This window comes from Mustelus asterias, chromosome 5 (assembly GCF_964213995.1).
Source record: "Mustelus asterias chromosome 5, sMusAst1.hap1.1, whole genome shotgun sequence".
NCBI classification, from domain to species: Eukaryota; Metazoa; Chordata; class Chondrichthyes; order Carcharhiniformes; family Triakidae; genus Mustelus; species Mustelus asterias.
In genome coordinates this window covers 28,118,199-28,139,416 of record NC_135805.1, presented here as the reverse complement: position 1 = coordinate 28,139,416, position 21,218 = coordinate 28,118,199, and positions in this window count along the sequence as shown.

Below are 21,218 nucleotides of genomic sequence, written 5' to 3'. Positions count from 1 at the left end.
AAGTCTGCACCGACCACAATCCCACCCAGACCCTATTCCTGTAACCCCACATATTTACCCCGCTAATCCCTCAAATCTACGCATCCCGGGACACTAAGGGTCAATTTAGCATGGCCAATCAACCTAACCCACACATCTTTGGACTGTGGGAGGAAACCGGAGCACCGGGAGGAAACGCACGCAGACACGGGGAGGATGTGCAAACTCCACACAGAGAGTGACCCAAGCCGGGAATCGAACCCAGGTCCCTGGAGCTGTGAGGCAGCAGCGCTAACCACTGCGCCACCGTGTCGTCCCAAGCAAGCCCAGTCTGTCTAATCTCTCCTTGTAGGACAAACTGCTCATTCCAGATATCAGTCTAGTAAACCTCCTCTGAACCACCTCCAACACTTTTACATCCTTTCTTAAACAAGGAGACCAATACTGGGCATTGGGCGGGATTTTCTGGCCACACTCGCCCCACGGCGGGAAAATCCTGTCCGAGGTCAATAGATCTTTGCATGGTCTGTGTCCTGCCTGCTACGATTCCCGTGGCAGGTGGGATGGGAAAATTCCGCCCAATATTCGAGATATGGTTGAACCAATGCCCTGCATAACAGAAGCATAACATCCTTACTTTCACACTCAATTCTTCTCGTAATGAAGGGCAACTTTCCGTTAGCCTTCTTAATTACTTGCTGTACCTGTTTATTAATTTTCTTGTGACTCATGCACTAGATATTTAAGCTATATTCCTGCAAAACATTGAGTATCTTGCCCAGGGGAAATGTGTTAGTAATTTAAATTCATCTCACGGGATGTTAACCCAAAGGTTTTGAAGTTGGAAATTTGATATGAACCAATAATAATTCCTTAACTCGCACATTCTCATTTTTCTCTCTTCTACCGCGTTTTTCATGTCAATGGATGAAATCTGTCCCCGAAAAGTGCTTTCTCAGCTCTCATTTTATGGAGAGCTTGTACAATTAATTAGATGTAGTTCCTTAATGCTGACAAGTTAATCTTTCTAATGCCTTTATTGAACACAATCCGATTGCATTTGGTGGATATCTTCCCAGGAACAGTTTGGATCTTTTCCATCAAAGAGCTTCTCAGCATCACAATGCATTGGACGTTTTTCAAATGTTGAGGTTAGGCTTATTTTCCCGACCACTTGTAGAATCGTGATCGCAGGATAATTTCCTCAATGGCATCTAAAAATAAAGGGCTTAATTTTAGTGTGGCTTATAACTTCATCAATTCATAAGTACATAAGACATAGGAGCAGAATTAGGCCATTCGGCCTATCGAGTCTGCTCCGCCATTCGATCATGGCTGATACGCTCCTCATCCCCATTTTCCTGCCTTCTCCCCATAACCCTTCAAGGGTGTCTTCTCCAAATATCTTTTGGATTGGGAACAAAATTTAATAGAAGTCCTTTTAGAAAATCTCATATTGTTTAACCACACAGCCAGCATCATTTTGTTTTGTTATTCATTCGTGGGACATGGGCATCGCTGGTTGGCCAGTACTTATTGTCCATCCCTAGTTACCCGAGGGCAATTGAGAGTCAATTTGCTGTGGCTTTGGATCACATGTAGGCCAGACCAGGTAAGGACATCAGATTTCCTTCCCTAAAGGACATTAGTGAACCAAATGGGTTTTTCCGACAATTGACAATGGTTCCATGATCATCAGTATATTCTTAATTCCAGTAGTTTTTATTGAATTCAAATTTCACCATCTGCCATGGTGGGATTCGAACCCGGGTCCCCAGAACATTAGCTGAGTTTCTGGATTAATAGTCTAGTGATAATACCACTAGGCCATTACCCTCCCCTTAATAAAGGGTGTGAACAATCTGTTGTCAGGTCTCTGCCAGTGCTACTCCGAATTAGGTGCTAGTTGTATTAAGGAAAAACCTAGGAATAAGCTGACTATAGTTTCTCCTTTTCCTGGGCATGCACCTGGTCTCCCTACTATAGATCCCCATGGAGATATATTGAAATTGGGAATTTTGCATGTGGAAAAATTGAATATCACTTACATAGAGTTTTACGGAACAGAAACAGGACATTTAGCCTATGCTGATGTTGATGTTTCCCGTAAGCCTCCTGCCACCTTACTTCATCTCACCATATCAACACATCTTTTTATTCCTTTCTCCCTAACGTAGTTATCTAGTTCTCCCTTAACTGCATCTGTGTTAGACATCTCAAATATTCCATGTAGTAGGAAGTTTCACGTTCTCACAACTTTTAAGAAATATTTGTTCATGAGATGTGGGTGTCACTGCCACTGTACAAGGATCTGACATAGAAAGGGTTAATCTGGGACTGAGTACAGTACCACCTACAGTGTGATATCAAATGACACATAACCCAAGTCAAGAGGGAGTTGGGGAAACTCTACCGGAAGTGCAGCCAGGTGCAATACCAGACAGAAATGACACTGAAAGAAGTTGCTGCCTTGAAAGACTCTTCGAAGAATCAATATGTGGCCCTGGAAAAACATGAGGAGTTAAGAAAAGATGTTGAATACTACTTCAGAAAAAGCTACATTGGAAATATCAAGAGTGACAAAGCAATGCACTGAAGCATAATGTGAGTTGGCTAGAGGTCAACAAGAGAATAAAAGTTGAAAATACAGCTAATCATCCTTCAAGATCAAATACAAAAGAGACACGTAACTCTTCAGCAGCATGAAGAACTGAAGACTTTCTTGAACAGCTGAACGGAAGAACAACAGAAAAGGGTCGAGAAGACTCTGTTGAATTTCAGGAAACTCAAGATGAAGCGATTGAGCTTTGCAAAGAGAAGGAAATCCTGTTGAAGAATCTTAACGTGGTATTAGGATCCCTCAGCTCAAAGCTTGGTCCTCTGGAAAATTACAACGAGAAGGGAAATGAACTTGATGTTGCTCTGAAGAATTGGTTGGCAGGAAACACTCAGCAATGTTTTATATTCTATTCTATTCTAACACAAATTAGGGGCAGGAATAGGCCACTCGGCCCCTCAAGCCTTCTTCACTATTCAATAAGATCATGGCTGATTCCAGTAGGAAACCAAGAGGTACAAGAAAGAGACGGAGCTGAAGAAAATGGTCGGGCATTTGGAAGAAGAGCATTGCATTTCCAAAGATATATATGAAGAAATGGAAATCAAGAACCTAGAATACAAAAGGAAGTAAAAGTTATTGCGAAAGAGCACAAAGGGTCTCAGAAACAATTACCAGAAGTAAAATAACTGAATTGGAGCTTGAAGAACAGCACTGAGGAATTAGGTTCTGATTAGGAAAAAACTGATCATTCCAGGGAATGAATAATTATGCATGAAAGATGGGTTTGTTAGTGAAAAACTAGAACTGCAGTATCAGTCCATGAAGTAGAACATTTGAAAAGGACTTGGAACACCTAAATGATAAACTTGTCAAAGCAAATTCAACAAAGCTAAACCTTCAATTAAAACCTGAACTGCAAGCAGCAGACATCTCCAGTAAGCAGTGTGGAAAATGCCTGGAACAGTAGAACGTATTTACTGATGCATCAGAACAGTTGCTTAAATCAGAATTGACAACCAAAACTGTTCAAATTTTGGAATTATTGCTGAAAAAAAGGAGATTCCACAAAGGTTTTCATCTTGCAATCATCAAGACACTTGTCATGTATAAGGGGCTGACAAACTTAAATTGAAAAGAAATGCACAGTCTATCTCAGATTTCCCTGGAAGGGCAATATCTTAACAATATGCGCAACGGGTGAAGCTACTGTTTCATGGTGCTACTATGCAGTAGCAACAAATGTATTTGCCATGAAGAAGATGCTGCCATTAAGCCAAAAATATGTTCTGTCTGTCACACAAATGAGTGATGTGGTGTACGAATTTCAGTGTCAATGTGATAAGACCATAAGACCATAAGACATAGGAGCGGAAGTAAGGCCATCTGGCCATCGAGTCCACTCCACCATTCAATCATGGTTGATTTCAACTCCATTTACCCGCTCTCTCCCCATAGCCCTTAATTCCTCAAGAAATCAAGAATTTATCAATTTCTGTCTTGAAGACGCTCAACGTCTCGGCCTCCACAGCCCTCTGTGGCAATGAATTCCACAGACCCACCACTCTCTGGCTGAAGAAATTTCTCCTCATCTCTGTTCTAAAGTGACTCCCTTTTATTCTAAGGCTGTGCCCCCGCGTCCTAGTCTCCCCTGTTAATGGAAACAACTTCCCTACGTCCATCCTATCTAAGCCGTTCATTATCTTGTAAGTTTCTATCAGATCTCCCCTCAACCTCCTAAACTCCAATGAATATAATCCCACGATCCTCAGACGTTCATCGTATGTCAGGCCTACCATTCCTGGGATCATCCGTGTGAATCTCCGCTGGACCCGCTCCAGTGCCAGTATGTCCTTCCTGAGGTGTGGGGCCCAAAATTGCTCACAGTACTCCAAATGGGGCCTAACCAGTGCTTTATAAAGCCTCAGAAGTACATCCCTGCTTTTGTATTCCAAGCCTCTTGAGATAAATGACAACATTATATTTGCTTTCTTAATTACGGACTCAACCTGCAAGTTTACCTTTAGAGAATCCTGGACTAGGACTCCCAAGTCCCTTTGCACTTTAGCATTATGAATTTTGTCACCGTTTAGAAAATAGTCCATGCCTCTATTCTTTTTTCCAAAGTGCACGACCTCGCACTTGCCCACGTTGAATTTCATCAGCCACTTCTTGGACCACTCTCCTAAACTGTCTAAATCTTTCTGCAGCCTCCCCACCTCCTCAATACTACCTGCCCCTCCACCTATCTTTGTATCATCGGCAAACTTGGCCAGAATGCCCCCAGTCCCGTCATCTAGATCGGGTATGATACTGGGTATGTAGGCCACACATCCCAAAGATTGGACAATCATATCAAACAGGCATGCCCCAGCTACTATTGATGTGGAGATGCCGGTGTTGGACTGGGGTGGGCACAGTAAGAAGTCTCACAACACCAGGTTAAAGTCCAACAGGTTTATTTGGAATCAAGAGCTTTCGGAGCACTGCTCCTCCACTCACCTGATGAAGGAGCAGCGCCCCAAAAGCTTGTATTCCAAATAAACCTGTTGGACTTTAACCTAGTGTTGTGAGACTTCTTACTGTGCCCAGCTACTATTAACAAAGGGCAAGGTACAAACCATGCTTTGCTTGCAAATCTCAAAACATTGTTCAACATCAGATGTGATTCTGCTATTGGATAATATATGCTAAATAATCTTCAATGTGTGCAATATTATGCTGTCAACCAATTTAGGATTGTCAGTCAGGCTCGCAGTGTGCCACATTTGTGTGCCCTGGAAGCTACATATATTAATACACAGGGCCCTGTTCTTTACAGACAGAAAGAACAGGTACGCACATTGTGCCTGTTTCAGCTAAACAAAATAACTGACAGCCGTTCACTGATTCATTCCCTAGGGAAATACCTTAACCAATCAGTGTCCAGCTGCCTGGTTTAAGTTTCAATTCATGTTCGGCAGTTATGTGTCAGTCACCATCAACTGCTGCGTTCTCCATGGCAACACCACTACCAATCAGAGTCCACTTGGCAGCTAATCAGCATTTCCTTCTCATACATTATAAATGGTGGCTTTCCCCTTGTTTTGGTATTCTTGTGAAAAGTATGAGTATGAGATGAAAAGCTTCGACATGTCTCATTTTTCAACAATACTGAAATTCTTGAACTACAATCCACTCTGGGGGACATGGGAAGCTGCACAGTATGGAAGAGCACACCCAGACTTCAAAAGCAGAAAGGGAAAACTCTAAGGAGCAGATTGAGGATCTGGTGAGTCAATTGAAAGAGTGTAAGGAGCGGTCAGTGACCATGGAAGAAACATTCTGAAACAAACTAAATGCTGAGGTGAAGTTGTTAAACTTATATGAGTTGTACAGATAACTCTGAAATAAAGACAACTGAACATACCAGAGTTGTTGCGGAGTTGGATGAAAAGATTTGTAAGTTCGATAAGCAACCTGAAAAGCAGAGAGTAATCAAAGGTTTGGGCATAATTGTGAAGTGAGTAGGAATGCAGGTTCCAATTCCACATGCATCACACTGAACTGCACTCAGGGAAAAACAACAAAATGAAGACTACACTCAAACTGAGAGTTTGTTCTCCCCATGAAGAACAGGATTAAACAATGGCCATTAATCACACCAGGCAAGAAGCTGTTCAACTCCAAAGAATGAAGAAAGAATTACGATCAGCCAACCAACTGCCAGTACGACCACGTTCAAAACAACTTCCTACTCAGCTAGGTCCACCCACTCTAACAACTCTTCCAACTGTTGTAAAGACAAGGGCTGGAATTCTCTGGCCATTAATGCCAGCAGGATTCTCGAGTCCTGCCAGCAGCGCACCCCCGCCTGCAGGTTTCCCGCCGGCGTGGGGGCGATGTCAATGGGAATTCCCATGGGACCAGAGAATCCCGCCGCTAGCAAACAATGCGCCACCTTCCGCTGGCAGGAAACATGCAGCTGGGAGGCCAGAGAATCGACCCAAGATCTGGAATGATAAAACCTTGAAAGACTAAAGATCCTATTCAAAACTAATCCATTCTAAACAACCAACGTATGTACACTGCAGCATTTCTTAGAGTTCAGCATGTCCATTTTCTCTCGATACTGAAATAGTCTCTATATGAGATATGAAGGTGTGAAAATTAGGTTACAAACAATGGTGAAAATTAAAGTTCCGTAATTGTCAAAAAACTCTGTCAAGTAATGGAAAATGATTATTAGCCAAACAAGGCCTTCAGTCAGGCCTTCAGTAAGGCCAACACTGAGGTAATCAGGATAAGCGACGAAATCTAAAGCCTTGTTCCATAAACACTGCATTCCAGGCTAGGACACAGGATAAAAAAAAACAGTTACCATGACAATTACAAAACAGCAAGATATGGGGATATATTTTGCGAATGAAGAATTGGCAGGAGACAGTTTTCAATTGGATAAGAAAGGGCAAAAGGCTATGATATGATTGGTGGATATGTATGCAAATTAAGGAAGAGAAAAATTGCTTGTTTCTCATTTGCTGTAATTAACTATAACTATTGCATTTTCTGTATGAATCAACAGAACGCTTTGCAATGTTTTGCGCTGCTTTGTGTTCTCACTTGTGCACAAGCTTGGAAATTGAGTACTCTGGGTATAAGTGTTGTCTGTAGCCAACTTGACTGCAGTTTAAGTGTTGTTTGTACCCAAAGCTGATGACTAAGGTCTCTGATGATGGCACTGAGATTTATGAAGTTGTGGTTCTGTGTGATCAGCTTGATGGGGCCAATGGTCAACATCACGTTTGCTCATTGGAAAAGGAAATGTATCCTCATCATCACTGTCCTCGAAGTATCCTGGTCTGCTCACCATCAGGCATCTCACATTTCACTTTGTGTTGTTATTGAACAGATGAACACTGATACCAAGCAACTGCTCGGCCTGTTTCGATCCTGATAGAGAAGCCGCAGGTTTGTGGTCATGGTCTGGCCCTTTTATTGACTGGAAAAGCTATAGTTCGAGTAATTGACTGGAAAAGCTATAGTTCGAGTATTGACTGGAAAAGCTATAGTTCGAGTAATTGACTGGAAAAGCTTTCGTTCGAGTCATTGACTGGAAAAGCTATAGTTCGAGTATTGACGAGAAAAGCTATAGTTCGAGTACTTTAGAGGGGTCAGTTTTTGTCCAATGTGTGCAGGAAGGCTTCCTGACACAGTATGCAGATAGACCAACAAGAGGTAGAGGCCACATTGGATTTGGTACTGGGTAATGAACCAGGCCAGGTGTTAGATTTGGAGGTAGGTGAGCACTTTGGTGACAGTGACCACAATTCGATTACGTTTACCGTAGCAATGGAAAAGGATAGGTATATACCAAAGGGCAAGAGTTATAGCTGGGGGAAAGGAAATTATGATGCGATTAGGCGAGATTTAGCTGGCATAGGTTGGGGAAGGAAACTGCAGGGGATGGGCACAATTGTAATGTGGAACTTGTTCAAGGAACAGCTACTACGCGTCCTTGATAAATATGTACCTGTCAGGCAGGGAGGAAGCAGACGTGTGAGGGAACCGTGGTTTACTAAGGAGGTTGAATCTCTTGTGAAGAGGAAGAAGGAGACTTATGTTAAGATGAGATGGAAGGCTCAGTTAGGGCACTTGAGAGTTACAAGTTAGCCAGGAAGGACCTAAAGGAAGAGTTAAGAAGAGCCAGGAGGGGACATGAGAAGTCTTTGGCAGGTAGGATCAAGGAAAACCCTAAAGCTTTCTATAGGTATGTCAGGAGTAAAAGAATGACTAGGGTAAGATTAGGGCCAGTCAAGGACAGTAGTGGGAAGTTGTGCGTGGAGTCTGAAGAGATAGGAGAGGCACTAAATGAATATTTTTCGTCGGTATTCACACTGGAGAGGGACAGTGTTGTCGAGGGGAGAACTGATATGCAGGCTGTTGGACTGGATAGGATTGATGTTGATAAGGAGGAGGTGTTAGCAATTCTGGAAAGGGTAAAAATAGATAAGTCCCCTGGGCCGGATGGGATTTATCCTAGGATTCTCTGGGAGGCTAGAGAGGAGATTGCAGAGCCTTTGGCTTTGATCTTTGTGTCGTCATTGTCTACAGGAACAGTGCCAGAAGACTGGAGGATAGCAAATGTTGTCCCCTTGTTCAAGAAGGGGAGTAGGGACAACCCTGGTAATTATAGACCAGTGAGCCTTACTTCTGTTGTGGGCAAAGTTTTGGAAAGGATTATAAGAGATAGGATTTATAATCACCTAGAAAGGAATAATTTGATTAGGGATAGTCAGCACGGTTTTGTGAAGGGTAGGTCGTGCCTCACAAACCTTATTGAGTTATTTGAGAAGGTGACCAAAGAGGTGGATGAGGGTAAAGCGGTTGATGTGGTGTATATGGATTTCAGCAAAGCGTTTGATAAGGTTCTCCATGGTAAGCTTTTGCAGAAAATACAGACACATGGGATTGAGGGTGATTTAGTGGTTTGGATCAGGAATTGGCTAGCTGTAAGAAAACAGAGGGTGGTGGTTGATGGGAAATATTCATCCTGGAGTTCAGTTACTAGTGGTGTACCGCAAGGATCTGTTTTGGGGCCACTGCTGTTTGTCATTTTTATTAATGACCTGGAAGAGGGCGTGGAAGGATGGATTAGTAAATTTGCGGATGACACTAAAGTCGGTGGAGTTGTAGACAGTGCGGAGGGAAGTGGCAGGTTACAGAGGGACATAGATAAGCTGCAGAGCTGGGCTGAGAGGTGGCAAATGGAGTTTAATGCGGAAAAGTGTGAGGTGATTCACTTTGGAAGGAGTAACAGGAATACAGAGTACTGGGCTAATGGTAAGATACTTGGTAGTGTGGATGAACAGAGGGATCTGGGTGTCCACGTGCATAGATCCCTGAAAGTTGGCACCCAGGTTGATAGGGTTGTTAAGAAGGCGTACGGTGTGTTAGCTTTTATTGGTAGAGGGATTGAGTTTCGGAGCCAGGAGGTCATGCTGCAACTGTACAAAACTCTGGTGCGGCCGCATTTGGAGTATTGCATACAGTTCTGGTCGCCGTATTATAGGAAAGATGTGGAAGTGTTGGAAGAGGAGATTTACCAGCATGTTGCCTGGTATGGTGGGAAAATCGTATGAGGAAAGGCTGAGGGGCTTGAGGTTGTTTTCGTTAGAGAGAAGAAGGTTAAGAGGTGACTTAATAGAGGCATACAAGATGATCAGAGGATTAGATAGGGTGGATAGTGACAGCCTTTTTCCTCAGATGGTGATGGCTAGCATGAGGGGACATAGCTTTAAATTGAGGGGTGAGAGATATAGGACAGATGTTAGAGGTAGGTTCTTTACTCAGAGAGTAGTAAGGGCGTGGAACGCCCTGCCTGCAGCAGTAGTGGACTCGTCAACCTTAAGAGCATTCAAATGGTTATTGGATAAACATATGGATGATATTGGAATAGTGTAGATTAGAGGGACTTTAGATTGGTTCCACTGGTCGGCGCAACATTGAGGGCTGAAGGGCCTGTACTGCGCTGTAGTCTTCTATGTTCTATGTCCTTTTGTGCCAACCCAATCTCCAACCTTAATTAGCGCTTTCCCTGTGCATGTTCTCTTGTCAAAGTACATTTTAGGTTTACCTCATCACTTTGTCATTCCTTCTGCTTTTGTTCTGGTCTTCTCGATGGATAACGGTGATTGTTCAAGAATGTTCAGCTGCCCGCAAAAATCATAACTTTCCTCAGGTCAGCTGGAGTCTTTCTGGCCTGAGAATATGGGTTGGATCAGAATGTGTGAAACATGCTAAGAATGGATTGCTGAAACATTTGCTTCTCTAACATACCAGCTCCCAGACAATCCTTTCTCACTCTGTTCAATCCTTCAACAACACCAGATGATTGCAGGTTGTATTGTGAAGTCAGATGGTGGTGAATTACATAGAAACCAGAAGCAGGAGGAGGCCATTCAGCCCGTCAAGACTGCTCCGCCATTCATTTTGATCATGGCTGACCATCAAATTCAACATCCTGATCCCCCTTCCCCCATATCCCTTGATCCCTTTAGCCCCAAGAGCTATATCTAATTTCTTCTTGAAATCACACAATGTTTGGGCCTCAACTACATTCTGTGGTAGTGAATTCCACACATTCACCACTCTCTGGGTGAAGAAATTTCTCCTCACCTCAGATCTAAAAGGTTTACCCCTTATCCTCAAACTATGACCCCTAGTTCTGGAATTCCCCACCATTGGGAACATTCTTTCTGAATCTACCCTGTCTAACTCTGTTAAAATTTTATAAGTTTCTATGTGATCCCCTCTCACTCTTCTAAACTCCAGTGAATATAATTCTAACCGACTTAATCTCTCCTCATATGAAAGACCTGCCATCCCAGGAATCAGCTTGGTAAATTTTTGCTGTACTTCCTCTATAGCAAGAACATCCTTCCTTCGATAAGGACACCAAAACTGAACACAATACTCCAGGTGTGGCCTCACCAATGCTATATACAATTGCAGCAAAACATCCCTATCCCTACACTCAAATCCTCTCACTATGATGGCCAACATACCATCTGCCTTCTTTACTGCCTGCTGTACCTGCGCGCTTACTTTCAGCGACTGATGCACGAGGGTACCAAAGTCTCGATGAGTATCCACATTTCTCAATTTACATCCATTCAGGTAATAATCTGTCTCCCTATTATTGCTACCAAAGTGGATAATCTCACATTTATGCACATTATACTGCATCTGTCATGTAGATGTTCACACACTCAGCCTGCCCAAATCACACTGAAGCATCTCTGCATCCTCCTCACAGCTCACCCATCGCTTACTAAGAACTCTGTGAGCTGACTGGAAGCACACTGTCCATTGTAGTGATAGTCTCCAGCAAACCCCATCATCTGGAACGTCAGTGAGTGAAATGATGGTTACATTGATTTCTGGTCATTTGCTATTGGATCAAGAACAACAAGCAAAGTATGTTGACTCCTAGAGGCTGCTTGTACGTCTCCAAAAATATCTGTTTGGAGGATTCGCCATGGTTTTGTTGGAGATGGGCTCAGTTATAGAGGTACAGACACTGTTTAATAGATTTTTAATTGAGTGTACAAGCCTTGCAGGTTCTAATGAACTCTATACAGCGATCTATTTCTGTCCAGCAGAAAGCTTCACTCGATCGTTCTGTCACCTTCACGGGTAAGACATAATACACATTGCTGCAGTGTTTTCCAGGTTACTGCTCGAGTTCCGCAGTGTTACAGGCGTCATCAAACAATGCAAGTTTATTGCGTACTTTGTAGTGCAGGATCAGTTCTTTTTCTATTTCATGAAGCCGCTCAGTTTTAGATACTGGCTTACTATAGACAGTGTGCTGTCTGTTGCCCACTGTCTATCATCCATTCTGCCTTCAACTCTTTTTGCCCAACAAATGGGCTGGCATGATGGCACAGCGGTTATAGCATAGAGTCACAGCCAACACAAAGTAGCAAGCTAATTTTTTTTTATTCATACGTTGGACATGGGTGTCGCTGGCTGGCCAGCATTTATTTCCCATCCTTAGTTGCCCTTGGAAGGCAGTTGAGAGTCAATCACATTGCTGTGGCTCTGGAGTCACATGTAGGTCAGACCGGGTAAGGATGGCAGATTTCCTTCCCTAAAGGACATGAGTGAACCAGATGGGTTTTTCCGACAATCGTTTCGTGGTCATTAGTAGATTCTTCATTCCAGATATTAAGTTAATGGCTGACAATGTGTGGGAAAGACATTCCATCACAAATTGTTTGGGCTGAATTGCCTGTTTCAGTGTTGTAATCTGCTATGGGGCGGCACGGTGGCACAGTGGTTAGCACTGCTGCTTCACAATGCCAGGGATCTAGGTTCAATTCCGGCCTCGGGTCACTGTGTGGAGTTTGCACCTTCTTTCTGGGTCTGCGAGGGTTTCCTTCCACAGTCTAAAAATGCATAGGTTAGGTTGATTGACCATGCTAAATTGACCCTTCGTGTCAGGGGAATTAGCAGGGTAAATACATGGGGTTATGGGAATGGGGTCTGGGTGGGATTATTGTCGGTGCAGGTTCGATGGGCCATATGGCCTTCTTCTGCACTGTGGGGATTCAATGATTCTATGAAATTCACAGTCATGTGTAAAATCACTGTAATCACTTAGTGTGTCGCAAGCCACATGACACAAAGCTGGGTGGGAGGGTGAGCCGTGAGGAGGATGCAGAGATGCTTCAGTGTGATTTGGACAAGCTGAATGAGTGGGTAAAAGCATAACAGATGCAGTGTAATGTGGATAAATATGAGGTTATCCACTTGAGTAGCAAAAGCAGGAAGGCAGATTATTATCTGAATTACTGTAGATTGAGAGGGGAATTTGCAACGAGACCTGGGTGTCCTTGTGCACCAGTTGCTGAAGGTAAGCATGCAGGTACAGCAAGTGGTGAAGAAGACAAATGATATGTTGGCCTTTATAGTGAGAGGATTCAAGTACAGGAGCAGGTCTTGCTCCAATTATACAGGGCCTTGCTGAGGCCACACCTGGATTAGTGTGTGCAGTTTTGGTCCCCTTATCTGAGGAAGGATGGCCTTGTTATGGAGGGAATGCAGCGTAGCTTCACCAGGCTGATTCCTGGGATGGTGGAACTGACATATGAGGAGAGATTGAGTTGGTTAAAATTATATTCGCTGGAGTCCAGAAGAATGAGGTGGTGATCTCATAGAAACTTACAAAATTCTAACAGGATTAGACAGGGTTGATTCAGAAAGAATGTTCTCGATGGTGGAGGAGTGCAGAGAGGTTATAGTTTGAGGATAAGGGGTAAACCTTTTAGAACTGAGGTGAGGAGAAATTTCTTCACCCAGAGGGTGGTGAATGTGTGGAATCACTACCACAGAAAGTAGTTGAGGCCAAAACGTTGCCTGATTTCAAGAAGAAATTAGATATAGCTCTTGGGGCTAAAGAGATCAAGGGATATGGAAGGGGATGGAGGGATCAGATATTGAATTTGATGATCAGCCATGATGAAAATAAATGGCAGAGTGGGCTCGATGGGCTGAATGGCCTACTCCTGCTTCTAGTTTCTATGTAATCCGGTAAATAAGAAAGATACTGTTGAGTTGTTGTCAAATACATTAATGTGCTTTGCAGTGGGGTCTTCATGTTTGAGACCAAGCTAATTAATTAATTAATTGATTAAGTTTACCGACCGTGGCTGACATGGCTGAAAGGTGACCAGGACTGGGAGATGAATATCCAGGGGTATCAGGCGTTTAGGAAGAATAGACAGGAAGGAAAAGGTGGTGGGGTCGCGCTATTAATAAGAGATAATATCAGGGTAGTACTGAGGGATGACATAGGCTCTGAGGAACAAAACGTGGAATCGTTATGGGTAGAGATGAGGAATAGTAGAGGGAGAAAGACACTAGTAGGTGTGGTATATAGGCCCCCAAATAATAATGTTGAGGTAGGGAGGGCTATAAACAAGCAGATAAGGGATGCGTGTAAAAACGGAACGGCAATAATCATGGGGGACTTCAACATGCACATTGACTGGCAGACTCAAGTCGGTAAGGGTGGAATGGAGGAAGAGTTCTTAGAATGCTGTCGGGATAGTTTCCTTGAACAGCATGTTACGGAACCGACGAGGGAACGAGCTATTTTGGATCTGGTATTGTGTAACGAGGTAGGTAGAATTAAGGATCTTATTGTGAAGGACCCTCTTGGGTCTAGTGACCACAATATGGTCGAATTTCTGATTCAGATGGAAGAGGAGAAAGTTTGGTCCCAAACCAGTGTCCTCTGTTTGAACAGAGGGAAATATGATAGGATGAGGGATGAATTGGCTAAGGTAGACTGGGAGAGCAGGCTGGCAGGTAGGATAGCTGAGGAACAGTGGAGGATTTTTAAGGAGATCCTTTTCAGTTCTCAGCAAAAATATATTCCAGCAAAAAACAAGGATTGTAAGAAAAGGGAGAACCAGCCGTGGATAACGAAGGAAATAAAGGAGAGTATTAAAATAAAAACAGCTGCGTACAGAGTGGCCAAAAATAGTGGAGAAACAAGTGATTGGGAAAAATTTAAGAAACAACAAAGAGAGACTAAGAAAGCCATAAAGAAAGGAAGGATAGACTATGAAGCTAGGCTAGTAATTAATATAAAAAATGATAGTAAAAGTTTTTATAAATATATAAAAAGGAATAGAGTGGCTAGAGTGAATGTTGGACCCTTGGAGGACGAGAGGGGGGAGTTAATAGTGGGAAATGAGGATATGGCTGAGTCTTTAAATAAGTTTTTTGTGTCGGTCTTCACGGTGGAGGACACAAATAGTTTGCCAAATATTAACGATAGAGGGTTGGCAGCAGGAGAAATACTTAATACAATTAATGTTACCAGAGAGGCAGTGCTGGGTAGACTAATGGGACTGAAGGTGGACAAGTCCCCGGGTCCGGATGGAATGCATCCCAGGGTATTGAAGGAAATGTCAGAGGTAATAGTGGATGCGTTAGTGATTATTTATCAAAACTCGTTGCATTCTGGGGTAGTGCCGGTTGATTGGAAAACGGCTAATGTTACGCCGCTGTTTAAAAAAGGAAGGAGACAAAAGGCGGGTAACTATAGGCCGGTCAGCTTAACGTCTGTAGTAGGGAAAATGCTGGAATCCATTATTAAAGAGGAGATAGCAGGGCATCTGGATAGAAATGGTTCGATCAATCAGACGCAGCATGGATTCATGAGGGGAAAGTCGTGCTTGACGAACATGTTGGATTTTTATGAAGATGTGACTAGGGCGGTTGATGGAGGAGAACCGGTGGATGCGGTGTTTTTGGATTTCCAAAAGGCGTTTGATAAGGTGCCCCATAAAAGGCTGCTGAAGAAGATTAGGGCACACGGAGTTGGGGGTAGTGTGTTAAAGTGGATTGGGGACTGGCTATCCGACAGGAAGCAAAGAGTCGGAATAAATGGGTGTTTTTCCGGTTGGAGGAAGGTAACTAGTGGCGTGCCGCAGGGATCGGTACTCGGGCCGCAACTGTTTACCATTTATATAGATGATCTGGAGGAGGGGACGGAGTGTAGGGTAACGAAGTTTGCAGACGACACAAAGATAAGTGGAAAAGTGAATCGTGTGGAGGACGGAGAAGATCTGCAGAGAGATTTGGACAGGCTGAGTGAGTGGGCGAGGATATGGCAAATGGAGTATAACGTTGAGAAATGCGAGGTTATACACTTTGGAGGAAATAATAACAAATGGGATTACTATCTCAATGGAAACAAATTAAAACATGCTACCGTGCAAAGGGACCTGGGGGTCCTTGTGCATGAGACGCAAAAGCCCAGTCTGCAGGTACAACAGGTGATCAAGAAGGCAAATGGGATGTTGGCCTATATTGCGAGGGGGATAGAATATAAAAGCAGGGATGTCTTGATGCACCTGTACAGGGCATTGGTGAGGCCGCAGCTGGAATACTGTGTGCAGTATTGGTCCCCTTATATGAGGAAGGATATATTGGCATTGGAGGGAGTGCAGAGAAGGTTCACCAGGTTGATACCGGAGATGAGGGGTTTGGATTATGAGGAGAGGCTGAGGAGATTGGGTTTGTACTCGTTGGAGTTTAGAAGGATGAGGGGGGATCTTATGGAGACTTATAAGATAATGCGGGGGCTGGATAGGGTGGAGGCGGAGAGATTCTTTCCACTTAGTAAGGAAGTTAAAGCTAGAGGACACAGCCTCAAAATAAAGGGGGGTCGGTTTAAGACAGAGTTGAGGAGGAACTTCTTCTCCCAGAGGGTGGTGAATCTCTGGAATTCTCTGCCCACTGAGGTGGTGGAGGCTACCTCGCTGAATATGTTTAAAGCGCGGATGGATGGATTCCTGATCGGTAAGGGAATTAAGGGTTATGGGGATCAGGTGGGTAAGTGGTACTGATCCACGTCAGATCAGCCATGATCTTATTGAATGGCGGGGCAGGCTCGAGGGGCTAGATGGCCTACTCCTGCTCCTATTTCTTATGTTCTTATGTTCTTATGACCTGGTGCTTTGCAGTTTGAGATGGTTGACATGAAGAGACACTAATCTGTCAAACCAATGAAGTCTCCTTCTTCAACACACACAATTTGGTGAAATGATTCCACATTCACCGTAAGTTACATGTTCTCCCTTGAGCCGGACATAACGCAATGAAGTAGTTTTACAATTGGGGGACATGCCTGAGGGTATCTGACTGTGATGAGGCTCGTGTTGATAAGACTGCTGGGGTCTCTTTGCCCTTAATCCTTGCACTTGAGCCGACTGGGCAACGCATTGCCTGCAACCGTGACTCTGAGGATGCAAATCGTGGAATCTTTTTGAATTTAACATGGCGGATTTAATTTGGACTTCCTAGCTTGTGGCTTTTTGCCAAGATTAAATCATCTTCCACCATGTTCTCTAATTCGTGGAATTCAAGTCATTTCAATCAATTGGTCACAAATTAATTAATTGACTCGTGAGTGCCAAATTTACATATCGAAGCCGTTTGCTGCAATGCCGACACATTTTGTTTAATGGGATCTCCATTTTGCTGACATCTCTGATGGAATAGATATCACTTACTCATCACACTTTTCCTCGGTCTAAAGCATCTCTTGAGAGCGTTTACCACAGTATCGAACATAGATGTGTCTCTGTTCGCTTCTCAAATATTCACTGGCCTTTTACCTCAGGATAGTGGACAGGAATTGCCTTCTTGCGGGCCGCTGCTACCTGCGAATGGTCCACACCTGACCAAGTAGGTCTTGAACCCTATCGATCACATGGCATCGACAGATCTCCTGGTGAAGAAAGCAAAGTTACAGGAGCCGGATAAATTTAAATTATTCTCCACCATCCTCATTGTGTTTTATGACATAGAGATATGCAGAGGTGAAACACTTCAGGTAATATGTCCGAACATGGGTTTCATTCAATCCATTAAAATGTTTGCCCTTATGTTTACAGCTTAGTAAGTTTTTATCTATTAGTGTCACAAGTAGGCTTGCATTAACACTGCAATGAAGTTACAATGAAAATCTCCTCGTCGCCACACTCTGGTGCCTGTTTGGATACACTGAGGGAGAATTTAGTTTGGCAAATGCACCCTAACCAGCACGTCTTTCGGACTGTGGGAGGAAACCGGAGCACCCGGAGGAAACGCACGCAGACACGGGGAGAACGTGCAGACTCCGCATGGACAGTGACTCAAGCCAGGAATCAAAACCAGGTCCCTGGCGCTGTGAGACAGCAGTGCTAACCACTGTGCCACCGTGCTTACAGCTTAATTTCTCTTTCTCAGTCACCCCACCCAGGCTTAACTATCACACACACAGTCACAAACACCAAATCATTGAACAACTCAACGCTACACCACGCTGGAGCATCAGTCTCGATGGTTGCACTCACGTTTTGGATTGAGACTCAGAGACGCGAGTGCTACCAACTGAACCACAAGAGAGCTGCTCACTCCAGAGCTCATATTCAATGCATTCATTTTAGCCATAGTGAAAGTACAACAAATCCCCACAAAATCAACAACAAAATATACAAAGTAACGGCAGGGCTTAAAAAAATCCAATATAAAATTCGACAGGGTACGAGTAAAAGCCAGTAGTGTAAGCTGACAGACACCCAATCCTGTCTGACATTGCCAACATTTATAACAAAACCTCTCTGCAACAAGCTCCATTAAGATGCAGCCCTGTGGACAAATTTAAGCTGACAAGAGAAGTCAGACCTTTTTGTTTTACATAGAAACATAGAAACTAGAAGCAGGAGGGGGCCATTCGGCCCTTCGAGCCTGCTCTGCCATTCATTTTGATCATGGCTGATTATCAAATTCAATATCCTGGCCCCCACCACCCCCCAATACTGCGCCCCCCCTCCCCCACCCCCGATATCCCTTGGTCCCTTTAGCCCCAAGAGCTTTACCTAATTCCTTTTTAAAATCACACAATGTTTCGGGCAGCACGGTGGCACAGTGGTTAGCACTGCTGCCTCACAGCGCCAGGGACCCGGGTTCAATTCAATATCAGATCAGGCATGAACTCATTCAATGGCAGAGTAGACTTGATGGGTCACTGTCTGTGTGGAGTTTGCACGTTCTTCCTGTGTCTGCATGGACTTCCTCCAGGTGAGATGGGTGAGATCCTAAATGAATATTTCTCATCGGTATTTACTGTTGAGAAAAGCGTGGATGTTAGGGAACTTGGCAAAATAAATAGCGATGTCTTGAGGAGTGTACATATTACAGAGAAAGAGGTGCTGGAAGTCTTAAAGCACATCAAGGTAGATAAATCCCCGGGACTTGATGAAGTATGTCCCAGGACACTGTGGGAGGCTAGGGAGGAAATTGCGGGTCCCCTAGCAGAGATATTTGAATCATCGATAGTCATGGGTGAGGTGCCTGAAGATTGGAGGGTGGCAAATGTTGTGCCTTTGTTTAAAAAAGGCTGCAGGGAAAAGAACAAAGAACAAAGAAAATTACAGCACAGGAACAGGCCCTTCGGCCCTCCAAGCCTGCACCGACCATGCTGCCCGACTTAACTAAAACCCCCTACCCTTCCGGGGACCATATCCCTCTATTCCCATCCTATTCATGTACTTGTCAAGCCGCCCTTTAAAAGTCACTACCGTATCCACTTCCACTACCTCGGCAATGTGTTCCAGGCACCCACTACTCTTTATGTAAAAAATCTGCCTCGTACATCTCCTTTAAACCTTGCCCCTCGCACTTTAAACCTGTGCCCCCTAGTAATTGACCCTTTCACCCTGGGAAAAAGCTTCTGACTATCCACTTTGTCCATGCCTCTCATAATCTTGCAGACTTCTATCAGGTCTCCCCTCAACCTCCGTCACTCCAGTGAGAACAAACCAACTTTCTCCAACCTCTCTTCGTAGTTAATGCCCTCCATACCAGGCAACATCTTGGTAAATCTTTACTATATCCTCTCCAAAGCCTCCACATCCTTCTGGTAGTGTGGCGACCAGAATTGAACACTATATTCCAAGTGTGGCCAACTAAGGTTCTATAAAGCTGCAACATGACTTGCCAATTTTTAAACTCAATACCCCGGCCGATGAAGGCAAGCATGCCATATGCCTTCTTGACTACCTTCTCCACCTGCATTGCCACTTTCAGTGACCTGTGTACCAGTACACCCAGATCCCTTTGCCTATCAATACTCCTAAGGGTTCTGCCATTTACTGTATATTTTCATTCTGTATTAGACCTTCCAAAATGCATTACCTCACATTTGTCCAGATTAAACTCCATCTGCCATCTTTCCGCTCAAGTCTCCAACTGATCTATATCCTGCTGTATCCTCTGATGGTCCTCATCGCTATCCGCAAATCCACCAACCTTTGTGTCGTCCGCAAACTTACTAACCAATCCAGTTACATTTTCCTCCAAATCATTTATATATATTACAAACAGCAAAGGTCCCAGCACTGATCCCTGAGGAACACCACTTGTCACAGCCCTCCATTCAGAAACGCACCCTTCCACTGCTACCCTCTGTCTTCTTTGACCGAGCCAGTTTTGTATCCACCTTGCCAGCTCACCTCTGATCCTATGCGACTTCACCTTCTGCACCAGTCTGCCATGAGGGACCTTGTCAAACGCCTTACTGAAGTCCATGTAGACGACATCCACTGCCCCACCCTCATCAATCATCTTCGTCACTTCCTCGAAAAACTCAATCAGGTTCGTGGGACACGACCTCCCCTTCACAAAACCATGTTGCCTCTCACTAATACGTCCACTTATTTCCAAGTGGGAATAAAACCTGTCTCGAAGAATCCTCTCCAATAATTTCCCTACCACTGATGTAAGGCTCACCGGCCTGTAATTACCTGGATTATTCTTGCTACCTCTTAAACAAAGGAACAACATTGGCTATTCTCCAATCCTCTGGGACCTCCCCTGTAGCCAGTGAGGATACAAAGATTTCTCTCAAGGCCCCAGCAATTTCCTCCCTTGTCTCTCTCAGTATTCTGGGGTATATCCCATCAGGCCCTGGGGACTTGTCTACCTCAATGTTTCTCAAGAACCCCAATACCTCCTCCTTTTTTATCTCAACATAAACCGTAGGGCGGCACGGTAGCACAGTGGTTAGCACTGCTGCTTCACAGCTCCAGGGTCCCGGGTTTGATTCCCGGCTCAGGTCACTGTCTGTGTGGAGTTTGCACATTCTCCTCGTGTCTGCGTGGGTTTCCTCCGGGTGCTCCGGTTTCCTCCCACAGTCCAAAGATGTGCGGGTTAGGTTGATTGGCCAGGTTAAAAATTGCCCCTTAGAGCCCTGAGATGCGTAGGTTAGAGGGATTAGCGGGTAAAATATGTGGGAGTAGGGCCTGGGTGGGATTGTGGTCGGTGCAGACTCAATGGGCCGAATGGCCTCCTTCTGCACTGTAGGGATTCTATGATTCTATGAACATGACTCAAACTATCTACACATCCTTTCTCAGACTCATCATCCACCAAGTACTTCTCTTTGGTGAATACTGACACAAAGTACTCATTTAATACCTTGCCCATTTCCTCTGGCTCCACGCATAGATTCCCAAATCTAAAGCCTGGGAACTACAGGCCAGTGAGCCTCACATCTGAGGTGGATAAGTTGTTGGAAGGTATTTTGAGAGACAGGATCTACAGGCATTTAGAGACGCAAGGACTGACGAGGGACAGT